The 13,545-nt window shown below is 39.7% G+C and overlaps 1 non-coding gene across 1 annotated transcript; it reads right to left on the minus strand.

The window, feature by feature from the left end:
• Nucleotides 1–6,783: 6,783 nt before the first annotated feature.
• On the minus strand, nucleotides 6,784–6,890 carry LOC112087259. The gene has a single exon (XR_002899991.1). It is a non-coding gene; the product is annotated as a small nucleolar RNA R71 (small nucleolar RNA).
• Nucleotides 6,891–13,545: the final 6,655 nt, after the last annotated feature.

Genomic DNA, 13,545 nt, shown 5'->3' on the forward strand with positions numbered 1-13,545 from the left:
TACCAATATGGCTGTCCTCTTTGGGTTATCTCCATCCTATATGGCACACTCATCTCCGGATCTCCTCCGCCTACATCTGCTCTTGATCGCTGCTGCAACACCTTTCTCTGGAATTCCTCAAGGATCTCGAAGAACTCTTTTCATATCCTTTGACCATTTGACCCATGCCGGTGACTACATTTTAGCAACCTTGGTTCATCGACATCCTTCTTGATAAATGACCCCTGACTTCTTATCTAATCCAATCATTCCAGTCTATTGTTCTCTCTTTCTTTTGATCGTCCAGATGAACTCTTTTCGCCTCTTCAGCTTCAATTAATGATTTCTTTATCGCCAAACAATCCTTAATTGAAGGAACCCCTCCCCCCCCCCCTCTCTCGATCCGCCAAACTCTCCAGGTCCACCACACACATGTATCACTCTCAAATAATCAGCTCTGAAATGACTATGTGGACCCCCACACCTTCTCTCATCATGTGGGTTCCACACTTCCACTCTTGTTCACATAACACCATGAAATTTTCTCTGTGTTTTGTCCTCATTCAATATCTCAGAATTAATTTCAACGTAACTCACCTATCCTCAAAATTTTCCAACTTAAAACACACTTAACTATAGAGTTCTGTCAGAATGTGTTACTGAAAAAATAAGTGTGACTTAGAAACCAAATCAATTATTATAAACATTTCAAATTCTACAACTCCCGAAAAATAGTATGAGATTCTGTCCATGGTCTAGTTCCCACGCATTTGAACCAGTTTCTACTATTTCAAAGCTATTTGTCAATTTCTAGTTTTTTGTTTGTTTTTTATCTGATAATGCGTTATACAAAACAAGTTGACATTAAGTAGTGGGATATTTTCGACAGAATAATTAGTGGTAATATAAAACCATATATCATACATGTATATATATATCATTCCCCGTCAATGAACAGATTTAATACAGTAAGTAAAGCAACAAACCAAACATAAATCGAATTAAGTTATTGGAACATAAAAGCAATAGGCGGACCCATGTTACATGATGGGGGTCACATGACACAGGTTAAGTTTATATGTTAGTAGTTTTGCTACATGTAACTAAAGATTCTATAGATTATTTGGTTTATTAAGTTTTAGTTTGACCCAGATACATGGTTGTTTTTCAAATTTTAACAATTATTTTAATGTTGAGCCATATAGTATGAACCCCCTAAACTTTAATCCAAGGGTCCGCCACTTGCTAATAAAACTACAAGGAAGAACAAAACAAACGATTCGTTATCTTGTGAGGAAGATGGATTTCTTAGGACATTTCTGATTCGTATTCTTCAATGTAAAAAAGGAATGTGTCTACAATGCTTTTCGCTTGCTCTGGCAACGTGTTTCCTTTGCTTCATTCCAATAGGAGCTCCCACAGTGGAGAGGGTGAAACGTATCTCAAAGCTACTGGATTAGACTTTCGAACTTGATATATTAAAATATTACATTGATAAAATAAATCTTTTAGTTAATATATAATCTGCTACTCTAACAAACAAGTGGGAACAAGCTTGGGAAAACTGTATGTCTATTATTGAACTAGGCACAAGCCTTATATACACCCTTCCATACGTGATACCCAAAAACCCTATCATAGATTCTGTATCTACACTTACCATATACTTTATTCTCTTAACACTCCTCGCAAGTTGGAGCGTGTAAATTGCAAACGCCCAACTTGGACAACAAATAGTCAAAACTCCAACGCCCCAACGCCTTAGTCAATATCTCTAGCACTTGCTTTGTCGTAAGAACATGTGGAGTAGAGATAAGTCGATCACGATCAGCGTCTCAAACACTATGGCAGTCAGCTTCAACATGTTTAGTTCTTTCGTGAAAAAGGGGATTTGAAGTAATATGTATTGCCGATTTATTATCACAAAACAACTCTATAAGACCATGTAAGGGAACACCAAAATCGGCTAAAAAGTTTTTCATAAACTTTAGTTGACGCAAGGCCTCTGCCATTGCTCTGTACTCAGTTTCGGTTGAGGAATGAGAAACGGTGTCTTGTTTCTTGGTCTTCCACGAGACTGGTGAACCTCCCAACTGACCCACATAAGCAGACAATGAGCGCCATGTGCGTGAAGTCCTGTCAGAGTCACAATAAGCTTGCACACGAAGATGACCATCTGCCCGAAGCATTATTCCCTGACTGCAAGAACCTTTAATATACTGTACCACTCGAATCGCTGCATACCAATGTGCTTGTTGCGGCTCATGCATCACTTAGGACAAGACATGCCCTACATAACTTAAATCCATTCTTGGTCAGATACACCAACCATCCAACCAAACGTCTGAACGAAACAGGGTTCTTATACAAGGAACCAGTATTAGAAAGAAGCTTGTGATTTTGTTCAACCGGAACTGACAAAGGCTGACAACCAAGCAACCCCATCTCTGTGACAATATATAGTGCATACTTCCGCTGAGTAAGGAAAATTCCCAAGGGACCTCTCACAACCTCGATACCAAGAAAATACTTGGCCTTACTTAGATCTTTCATATAGAAGCAGTCATTCAAATACGGCTTGAATTTCGCGAGCATAGTCAAATTTATGCAATTGATTATTAAGCCATCTACATACACGAGAACACGCAAACTCTCTTGTCCTTTAATGTATGTGAACAAAGAGTAATCTCCGTAATACTGAATGAAGCCAAACCTCAAGACTGCCTGCGAGAGTTTAGAGAACCAACATCTTGGCGCTTGCAACCGTACAATAATTTTTGGAGTCTGAACACCTTCTTTGGTTGCTGCACGTAAAACCTGGTGGTAACTTCATGTACACACCTTCCTCCAAATCACCATGGAGAAAGGCGTCATGAACGTCCATCTGATGGACCTCCCATCCTTTGCTGCAGATACATTAAACATTGTTCAAACTGTAGTGTGCTTGGCTAGGTGCAAAGGTTTCGTCGTAATCCTCTCCTTCGACCTGATTATTTCCACACACCACAGGTGCGAAGGTATCTCTTCACTGTTCCATCTGCATTATATTTCAGTTAATAAACCCATTTGCACGGCAGTACTATGTTTACTTTTGGAAGATCTTCGATATCCCATATTTGCTGAACTTCGAGAGATTTGGTTCACATGACATGGAATCTCTCCAAACCATAAATTGCACAGCTTCTTTGTATGTTCTAGGCTCAAATCCTGTAACAGCAGCTAAAAAGACCCGATGATTTGCAGAGAAAATATTATCATTAATATAATTATCAATGGTATATAAAGAAGTACCTTGGACCATAATAGAGGACAATGAGTGAGGACGGTAAGGAACAGTGAGATGGCGGTGTTTATCAGGGTGACAATGCGTATTATAGGTGACAAAATCTTGGAGCTTAACTGACTGAAAGCGCTCACGATGACTCCAGCAAAGACCACTTTCCACTGCAGGTTGCCCCTTATTATCCAAAGCAGCAAAACAGAGCAACAGACAATTGCTCAAAACGACGATGCAAAAGGAAAGCTGGGCCAACTGAATCAAACTCGGGAAAAGCCCAACAAAGGCCCATCCAGCCCAGCTATTGTGCAACGGTCAAATGAAGATAAGGTCGACAAAAGCAGAGTTAACAAAGTTGTACAACATTTGCAGAGAAGTACGAACACAAACATCAAGCTGTCCAATGCATTCTCTGCCCTTGATTCTCTGGACACATCTGGATGATCAACATCTGTCTTGCACCCTTTAGGGTTTATGTCTCTTCACTCTTTGTATAAATTAGAGAATTAGACTCAGTTGTAAGTTAAGCTTTTATCATCTATGAAATGAAAATGTTTATCTTTCTTCATTTTTGAGTTTCTCCTACATGGTATCAGAGCACAGCAACGATACTATGGACGCTTACGCACCTCCATCCCTTAGCATCACCAACTGTGTGACTGTTACTCTTACTCAACGCAACTATATCCTGTGGAAGACTCAGTTTGAAGCATTCTTGAACGGACAAGGCCTTCTCGGCTTCGTAAATGGGGCAACACCACAACCTCTGTTAACCATCACCGTTCAAGGAGCCAACAACAACGCTCAAGAGCTTCCCAACCCTGACTTCCCACTGTGGTTTCAAACAGATCAGGTCATCAAGTCATGGCTTTTGGGGTCCTTCTCCGAAGATATTCTCAGTGTTGTTCTCACCTGCAACACCTCTCAAGAAGTCTGGGAAACCCTTGGAAGACATTTCAACAGTTGATAACACCGGATTTTGACCATTTTTATGGATCATTTTAATATCTTTTACAGGTGTTTTTACTCCATTTTCACAGGTTTTCAAAGGATTTCTATGTTTCCGGATTTTAAAAGACTTTTCAGGTAATTTGGGATAAAGAGGCACAAAATGGAACAAAAAAACTCTTTTGGATAAATGCAGACCGTCAGAACTCTCATGGAGAGACGAAGATCTTCTCACCGTCTGATCACCCTCAAAATTGGACAACTTATAGAAGAATCAACCAGCTTTCAAATGCACTTAGTTTGGAGACATTCCAACGGTTGGATCTCAAGATATTCCATTAGCCCCGAAGCCACGCGGAGTCGGCCAGCAACTCACGCGACCGCGGCCAGCAAGCTATTTGCCGCGGTCAGAAGCTTCCCGACCGCGGCCAACAAGCCAATTGCCGCGGTCACAACACTCCCGACCGTGGCATTCAACCTCCGACTTAAAGCCCACTTATCTGAAGCCCAAAGTCATTCCCAGCCTCAATTTCGGAACCCTAGAGACCATGGAGTATTGGAGACTATAAATACATGTCATTTAGGTCGTTTTTAAGGAGAGCTATTTATACTTTACAGAAACCCTTTTCCTTTAGCCGTTTTTATGAGATTTTCGTAGAAGATTTTTCAAGTCCGAGTTCTTCAATAGAGAAGCTTTCTTTATCTCTTTTCTTTACTGTTTTTCATTACTTTTATTAAAACCAATGATGATGTCGAACTCAGCCATGTCTGAGTAGATCCCGAGTTGGGCTTAGGGTTCCCGAAAGGGGCTCTCATAATCGATTAAGACATCTAGGTTTATAGATCTGGGATTTTGACCTGTTCTCTGTTTATTCTTGTTCTTATTGCATGTATGCTTGATTGATCACCTAGTATCTGATCTAGATAGTTAGTGTTGCGAAAGTTTTCATTAAGTATCAGCCCTAGAATGAAACAGGCGATTTTTCCGTAGGAGTGGAAACCTACCTGCGGCGAGATCGTGAGTATTGACGAGTCTTGTGCAGCTCTTGCGTTCTCTCCCTTCCAGGGCCAGAGTGGAAACCTACTGGTCAGGGTTGCGAGAAATAGTTGGTTATGATCACGACGGTGACGTAGTCATACCGCCGTACTCTAGCTCTAGAACCCATATATTGTTATCCGTCAATCCCAATCTATCTACACTAATGTTAAAACCGATTATGATCCCTTAAAGTTCCCAAAAGCTCAGCGTTTTTAGCCATAGTTTACAATTCCATCGATTTTTACTTGCTTTCTTAGACCTGCATTTCAATTTTCTTAGTTCGTTATTTACTTGCTTTATTTACCTTTCATGCGATATTTTACTTGCCTTATTTTTGTTTAGTTCGATATTTTACTTATTCCATTTGCATTTCATTCGATTTTCTTTACCTGATTTTTAGGATAGATTTATTTGCTTTCTTTTGTTTTAGTTTAATTCGCAAGAAAAACAACCAACCTTTAAAACAAATTTAGTCTAGACATAAAGTTAAAAACCGTAGAAGAATACCAGGCACACAAATCTCTGTGGATTTGATCCCTAAATACTACAACTGATTAGTTGTGCACTTGCGGCTTTCATTTATTTTGTTAAGGGTAAAACTTGTTCCCTCACGTAGTTGACACGAGCACGCATCAAGTTTTTGGCGCCGTTGCCGGGGATTTTTTTCGCTGCCTTTTGCTATTTTTCTTGTTTTAACTTCTGTTCTAGACACCTGATCTCTAGTTTTTTCTTAAAGTTTTTCTGAACTATCTTTCCCTTCTTTTGTCTTTCTCTGAATTGCATGAATACCAGGCGTAGACCTGCAGGAGACATTCCAATTCTAGACGAGATAGACAGACACGAAAGAGAACTTCGAAGACTTACACGAACGCAAGGAATGGCCAACGACGACCAGCCTGGAGATCCTATTAATCGAATTTTAAATATGGACCAAGAAGGGTCCGAACATGGAGAAAACGAAGAGAATGATCACATAGAAGGTGATCATGCTCGACAAGATGGAGAGGAGGATGAGGTTCTTCCAAGAAACCACGAGAACCGAGAGAGAGAAGGACGTGAAGACCTTGATCCACCCATCAATGTAGCCGATGGTGACCACCCAGCAATGGAGCCGAATGAACGTGTTCACCGCCCCATTCCACCAGCAAATCAACACCGAAGACAAGCCAAGAACCATCGCATAACTGACTTTGATGCACCTACTCAAAATTTTCAGAATCGATCTGCGATTCAAGTACCATTTCCAAACCGGAATGAGTTTGAAGTCAAGCCTCAAATCATCTCATTGGTGAAGCAAAACCAGTTCCATGGAGTTCCTTCTGAGCACCCAATGGACCATATCGAGCTTTTTGAAGAAATTTGCAGCATGATGAGAACAAACCAAGTTCCACCTGACTATTTAAAGTGTAAGTTGTTCCCTTTTTCATTAGCAGATAAAGCTCACCGTTGGTTGAAGTCTTTGCCTGCAGGATCGATTACTAATTGGGAAGAATGTAGAACTGCTTTCCTGAACCACTTCTACACTAAGTCAAGGTCGAACAATCTGAGAACGAAGATCTCAACCTTTCAACAAGGGCCAACTGAATCTTTCTATGAAGCTTGGGAACGTTTTAAGGAGTATGAACGTGATTGCCCTCATCATGGATTTCATGGATCAAGCCTGCTGAGCACATTTTACCGAGGTTTGCAACCAAAATACAAACTTTCACTTGATACAGCTATCAATGGAGATTTTGGGCAAAAGACGATAACCCAAGGAAGAGCCCTCATCGAAAATTTGGCTCAAGCCAATAGCAATGACTGTCCTGAATACGATCGATCGATGAAGCAAGCCGGAACAAACAACAAGGAGATAACCGAGTTGAAGAACATGGTGAGCCAGCTTCTGAAGAGCAACAATCGCCCGATCCATGCCTGTGAAACCAACAATGGCGCAGAAGATGAAGGACCTAGTGATATCGATCACATTAATCAAGCATTTCAAGAAGAAGATGTGAACTACGTAGGAGCACTGGTGCCATACCAAAACCGCTCCAACAACAACTTCAACAACAACTTCCGGAATGCAAATTACAACAATCTCTCTTACCGCAATCCTAATGTGGAGAACCCTCAAGATCAGTACTACCCACCTCAGCAAAAATCCTTCCAAAACAAGTTTCAAGGTGGAAACTTCGGAGGAATAGTACCATATCAACCGCGACAGCCATATAACTACCAAGGTACGGGTTTTAACAATCAATTTGTACAACAGCAGGGAGTCACGACGAACCAGCTAGCTTCACAAATCGGTAGACTTGAACAGTCAATCCAACAGCTCGTTATGACGAACGAAAAAGCATCTAAAGACGTGAACGTGAAACTGGACTGCATGTACAATGATCTGAATGGTAAGTTTGAATCTTTATCTTCGCACGTAAAAAAGTTAGATGTGCAAGTCGCCCAAACAGCCGACTCTATGAAGAGGCAAAGTGGAGTTCTTCCAGGAAGAGTTGAAGATAACCCTAAGAAGTTTTGCAACGCCATAACCACATTGCCCGAAGAAGAGTCCGGGACAGATGGAAAGAAAGAAGAAACCCCAATCTTTGTACCACTGTACAAGGATATCGATCCCAAGCAGCCACCGTTTAAGGTACCTGAACGATCACCGTTTCAAAGGCTTACCAAAGCCAATGATCCAGGACGTTTTGTTTTCCATTGTTTCATTTCAGGAATCAAGTTTACAGACTGCTTGTGCGATTCCAGAGCCAATGTCAACATCATGTCTAAGACATTTGCCGAAAAATTGGGCATAAAAACCTTAAAGACATCGACGGTTAAGGTTATCTTTGGAGATTCATCTCAAAAAGATACTGAAGGGGCGATTCATGATCTACAAGTTCTAGTGGGAGATAAGATTGTTCTAGCAGATTTCCAAGTCCTGGAGATGGATAAAGACAAGGAGAGGCCACTCATTTTCGGGAGACCATTCCTAGCTACAGTAGGAGCAATAATCGATCATGCAAACCGGCATGCTGTTTTCCTCAATGTGGACAGAAAAAGGTACTATCCTACTATCTTAGATAAATTTCAAAGCAAAGGAAACATGCCAAAAGAGAAAGAAAATGAGAAGCCGAAAGCTTTTGCAAAGATCAAGATCATCATTCCACCGGACGCAACAGAAACTAGTGAGGACCAAATCCAGGAGCTGATCGAAAACACAAAAAGGGTTCTGAACAACATTAAAGTCCGAAAGAAGAGTAAAGGTAAGAAGACTTCTCTTCAAGGAGAAGAAGTAAAACCTCCACCAAGCGGAAGTGATAAAGGCACATCAAGTGGAGTGTCATTCAAATCAGCCTGATTTCCTCATGCTTACGTCGAGCTAAATGACTTAAAACAAAAGCGCTTAATGGAAGGCAACCTATTTAGGTACTCTTTCTTTTAATTTTTTTTTCCTTTTTAGAGTTTATGCTTTCTTTTTCTTTTTAAGTATTAGGTATTTTATAAAACAAAAACACAAAAAAAAACAGAAAATTAGAAAAACCAAGAGGAAAAAGGTAGGTCTTTTGCTGCTCGGCCCGGCAAAGACGAGAAGATTGGACAATAGGCCGCAGGAGGAAGATCCGCGGTCGCAACAGACAGAACCGCGGCCAAAGGTGCATCGACCGCGGCACCGTGAATGTGACCGCGGCCGAGCACTTGACTACCGCGGTCGCGCGTCTCCTGACCGCGGTCGCGCGTCTCCTGACCGCGGCCGTTGGTCGTTGAGATGATTCCGCGGATTTCTGCCGCTGCCTGGTGATTCCCGGTGTTGCCTGGTGACTTCCCGGTGTTGCCTGGTGTTTGCCTGGTGATTCCCGGTGTTGTCTGGTGATTTCCCGGTGTTGCCTGGTGTTTGCCTGGTGATTCCCGGTGTTGCCTGGTGATTTCTCGGTGTTGCCTGGTGTTTGCCTGGTGATTCCCGGTATTTCCTGAAATGTTCCCGGTAAAACCCGAAAAGATCCTCCGTAAGTTTTAAACTTTCCTAATGTGCAAACAAGAAAAGGTAAGTTCCCGTAAACTTAAAAATTTCCAGAAATTTTCCGTTTTTGCTTCAAAAACGCTTTTTAAAGAAAAGAAACAAACTTTTTGGATCAAAACTCTTTCTTCTCTTCTCTTCCAAAAGACTTAGGGGGTGTTATTCAATCATGAATTTAAAATGAGTTTTCTTGGTTTTATAATCTTTTAGATTTAAAATTTGATATCAGTTTTATGGATTCATTTGTTTAGATTTTAAAATCTCTGCAATATACATTGGATTTTGATTCTAATAATTTACTCATAAAAATCTATTAGAACTGATTTGAAATGACTTAATATACAAAGATTTTAAAAGACATTTAGTTTTGAATAACATTGAATTTTTGTAAAAGATTTAAAATCTTCATTGAATAACACTAAACTTTAAAATCTCCTCAACATGATTTACAATGAAAAAATTCAATAACATTGGATTTTCAAACATTATTTAGAATCATTAGTTGAATAACAATGGATTATGGTTGAATTTCAATTCTATTAAAAAATCTGATTGAATAACACCCCCTTAGAGATTTAGGAGAAAGAACACATTTTTCAATTCTTAAGCTTTTTAAGAGATTTTTGGCTCAAACCTCACTCTTTTTCAAAGCTGATTTCAATTCTGCCATCAATTCTCTCTTTCCAGCAAGGTATGAACCTCAAACTCACCATTCTTACTCGATTTTGAATTTAGGGTTTTCTTTAAAAACCCAAATCTTGGTCTATTGATGGTGGAAATAGCTTAAGAATGATAGATTATCCATTTAGGTTATCTAAAAATCGATTTTAGCACCTAGCTTAAGAGGAATTGAGATTTTTGAAATTTGAATTCTACATGCTTCATAAAAATCGAATTTGGAACAGCAAAATTGATGAATTTGATTTCGTCTTGTGTGATTAGTGATTAGTATTGGGTAATCTTTAGAATTCACATGGAAATTGCTCATAAAAACCGATTTTTAGAAGATTTCTTTGTTGAGAACATCAAAAATCCGAATTTAGTCATGAACTACTTGATTTCTCTGATTTAATATCAATTTTGTTTGCTAATAATTTTAATTAATCTCTTTATACTAGTATTAGTATAACAGATCTTAATGTGTTAAAATTAGCACCCAGATTCACTCTTTTTCCAAGAATCATTTCATTTTGCAGAAAATGGATGAAACCAGATCCCGAAGGAGCCGTCGAACTGGTGGCAGCTTCGATGACATTCCCGACGATGCTACTCTAGGAGAGTACATGCTGAACCAAGCCAGACCAAGAAGAAGAAGCTATGTGATGAGATTGCTCCAGCACTCAAGAGAAACACGAGCACCTCCTGAGCCACCACAGATTCGATACATTGGGAGGGAGACAAACCCGAGAGTGGAAGACGACACTTCGGAGGATGAGTGATTGATCAACACTTCAGTACCATCACGGTTCTATCATCATTTTCTTTTCTTTTATCTTATTTTATTTTATTTTGCTTTTATTCACCATATTCTCACCAACTTTTTCACACTGGGGACAATGTGATTTAAGTTTGGGGGAGGATGTCTATCCGTACTAATTATTTTCCTGCTTTTGCTTTTAATTTCAAGTACTTTTTAAATTTTAGTATGTAAATTCGACATTAAGTATTTTTCAGGAATGTTTGACGCAAAACTATGATGATTTAGACCTGCACACTTCTACAAGCTCATTTGTGGTTAGCACTAGACTAGGCGGTAGCTAGAGTACTTGCACTACGAACTCCCACCAGAGGACTTCTATTCATGGAGATTCTTTCTGACAGGATATACTAGCTCATTTTATTTGGACTTAATATTGATATCTAATTTTCTCATCATTGATTTTAGGCAGGCATCGACATACACATCTAGGACGTCTTTTACCATCACTTTTACCACTCTTTGTCGTCCTAGATGACCAGTTTATCTTTATCTGGTACCATACCCTAAACCCAAAACCCTTGTTTTCAATCCTCATGCATTCTCTCTTTAGTTTATATCAGCAGATATGTGCAAAAACGTCGGAGAGAAGAGGAGCGACGCAGTTTTTAGTCACTTACAAAGGAGATTGAATGGAATTGGGAAGGAAGAGTATCAGAAACATAATAAAGATTTACAAGACAGATATTAACTGGTAAATTCGTGCTTTCTAAGACTCTATATCTAAAGGTGTTCCCTTTCTCCAAAAAAAAAAAAAAAAAAAAAAACGTGAAAAGAGAAAGGGAAACAAAAAGCCTAATGAGTCTTAGATTGTCGAAATTTGTGGAGCAATGAGCAACCACTATTCGTTTAAAGAGCTATTGTTTTGAAAGATTTACAAAAATCTAAGTCTGGGGGAGTTTGGAGAGAACTTGAGGAAGAAGACCATGAATCTATGTCAAGAAGAAAGTGACTGAAAACTGTGGATACCAACAGCTTCACTCTCTCTTGCGGTTTTGCATAATGTCCTACATCCTCCAGATCTTCAGGTAACCCTTAAACACTTTAAGCCATACCCCCAAAATAATCCTTCTTTACACCTAGCCTAGATTGCCTTGCCTAGATTTTCTTTGATGAGAACCACCGAGATTTTTAATGAATGTTAAGAGCTAGTTGACTGGAAGTTAGATCTTAGTGCATAGATTTCTGCATGACGGATTAACGGACTAGTTATGCCTGTATTGCTAGTGAGAATTTTCTAGGCTATCCCCGATTGATGCATACTGATTGATATTGGTCTAGAAGTTTGGTCTCTGAGATTTTGTTTAGTTCCTGCGTTTTTCAAACCTCTCGCCGAGATTTAGCCTTTGTTTTGTTTGAGGACAAACAAAAGACTAAGTCTGGAGGAGTTGATAATACCGGATTTTGACCATTTTTATGGATCATTTTAATATCTTTTACAGGTGTTTTTACTCCATTTTCAAAGGTTTTCAAATGATTTCTATGTTTCCGGATTTTAAAAGACTTTTCAGGTAATTTGGGAAAAAGAGGCACAAAATGGAACAAAAAGACTCTTTTGGATAAATGCAGACCGTCAAAACTCTCATGGAGAGACGAAGACCTTCTCACCGTCTGATCACCCTCACAATTGGACAACTTATAGAAGAATCAACCAGCTTTCAAATGCACTTGGTTTGGAGACATTCCAACGGTTGGATCTCAAGATATTCCATTAGCCCCGGAGCCACGCGGAGTCGGCCAGCAACTCACGCGACCGCGGCCAACAAGCTATTTGCCGCGGTCAGAAGCTTCTCGACCGCGGCCAACAAGCCAATTGCCGCGGTCACAACACTCCCGACCGCGGCATTCAAGCTCCGACTTAAAGCCCACTTATCTGAAGCCCAAAGTCATTCACAGCCTCAATTCCGGAACCCTAGAGACCATGGAGTATTGGAGACTATAAATACATGTCATTTAGGTCGTTTTTAGGAAGAACCCTAGATACTTTACAGAAACCCTTTTCCTTTAGCCGTTTTTATGAGATTTTTGTAGAAGATTTTTCAAGTCCGAGTTCTTCAATAGAGAAGCTTTCTTTATCTCTTTTCTTTACTGTTTTTCATTACTTTTATTAAATCCAATGATGATGTCAAACTCAGCCATGTCTGAGTAGATCCCGAGTTGGGCTTAGGGTTCCCGAAAGGGGATCTCATAATCGATTAAGACATCTAGGTTTTATAGATCTGGGATTTCGACCTGTTCTCTGTTTATTCTTGTTCTTATTGCATGTATGCTTGATTGATCATCTAGTATCTGATCTAGATAGTTAGTGTTGCGAAAGTTTTCATTAAATATCAGCCCTAGAATGAAACAGGCGATTTTTCCGTAGGAGTGGAAACCTACCTGCGGCGAGATCGTGAGTATTGACGAGTCTTGTGCAGCTCTTGCGTTCTCTCCCTTTCAGGGCCAGAGTGGAAACCTACTGGTCAGGATTGCGAGAAACAGTCGGTTATGATCACGACTGTGACGTAGTCATACCGCCGTACTCTAGCTCTAGAACCCATATATTGTTATCCGTCAATTCCAATCTATCTATCTTAGTGTTAAAACCGATTATGATCCCTTAGAGTTCCCAAAAGCTCAGCGTTTTTAGCCATAGTTTACAATTCCATCGATTTTTACTTGCTTTCTTAGACCTGCATTTCAATTTCCTTAGTTCGTTATTTACTTGTTTTATTTACCTTTCATGCGATATTTTACTTGCCTTATTTTTGTTTAGTTCGATATTTTACTTATTCCATTTGCATTTCATTCGATTTTCTTTACTTGCTTTTTAGGATAGATTTATTTGC

Source organism: Eutrema salsugineum, unplaced genomic scaffold (genome assembly GCF_000478725.1).
Source record: "Eutrema salsugineum unplaced genomic scaffold, Eutsalg1_0 scaffold_9, whole genome shotgun sequence".
Taxonomy (NCBI): domain Eukaryota; kingdom Viridiplantae; phylum Streptophyta; class Magnoliopsida; order Brassicales; family Brassicaceae; genus Eutrema; species Eutrema salsugineum.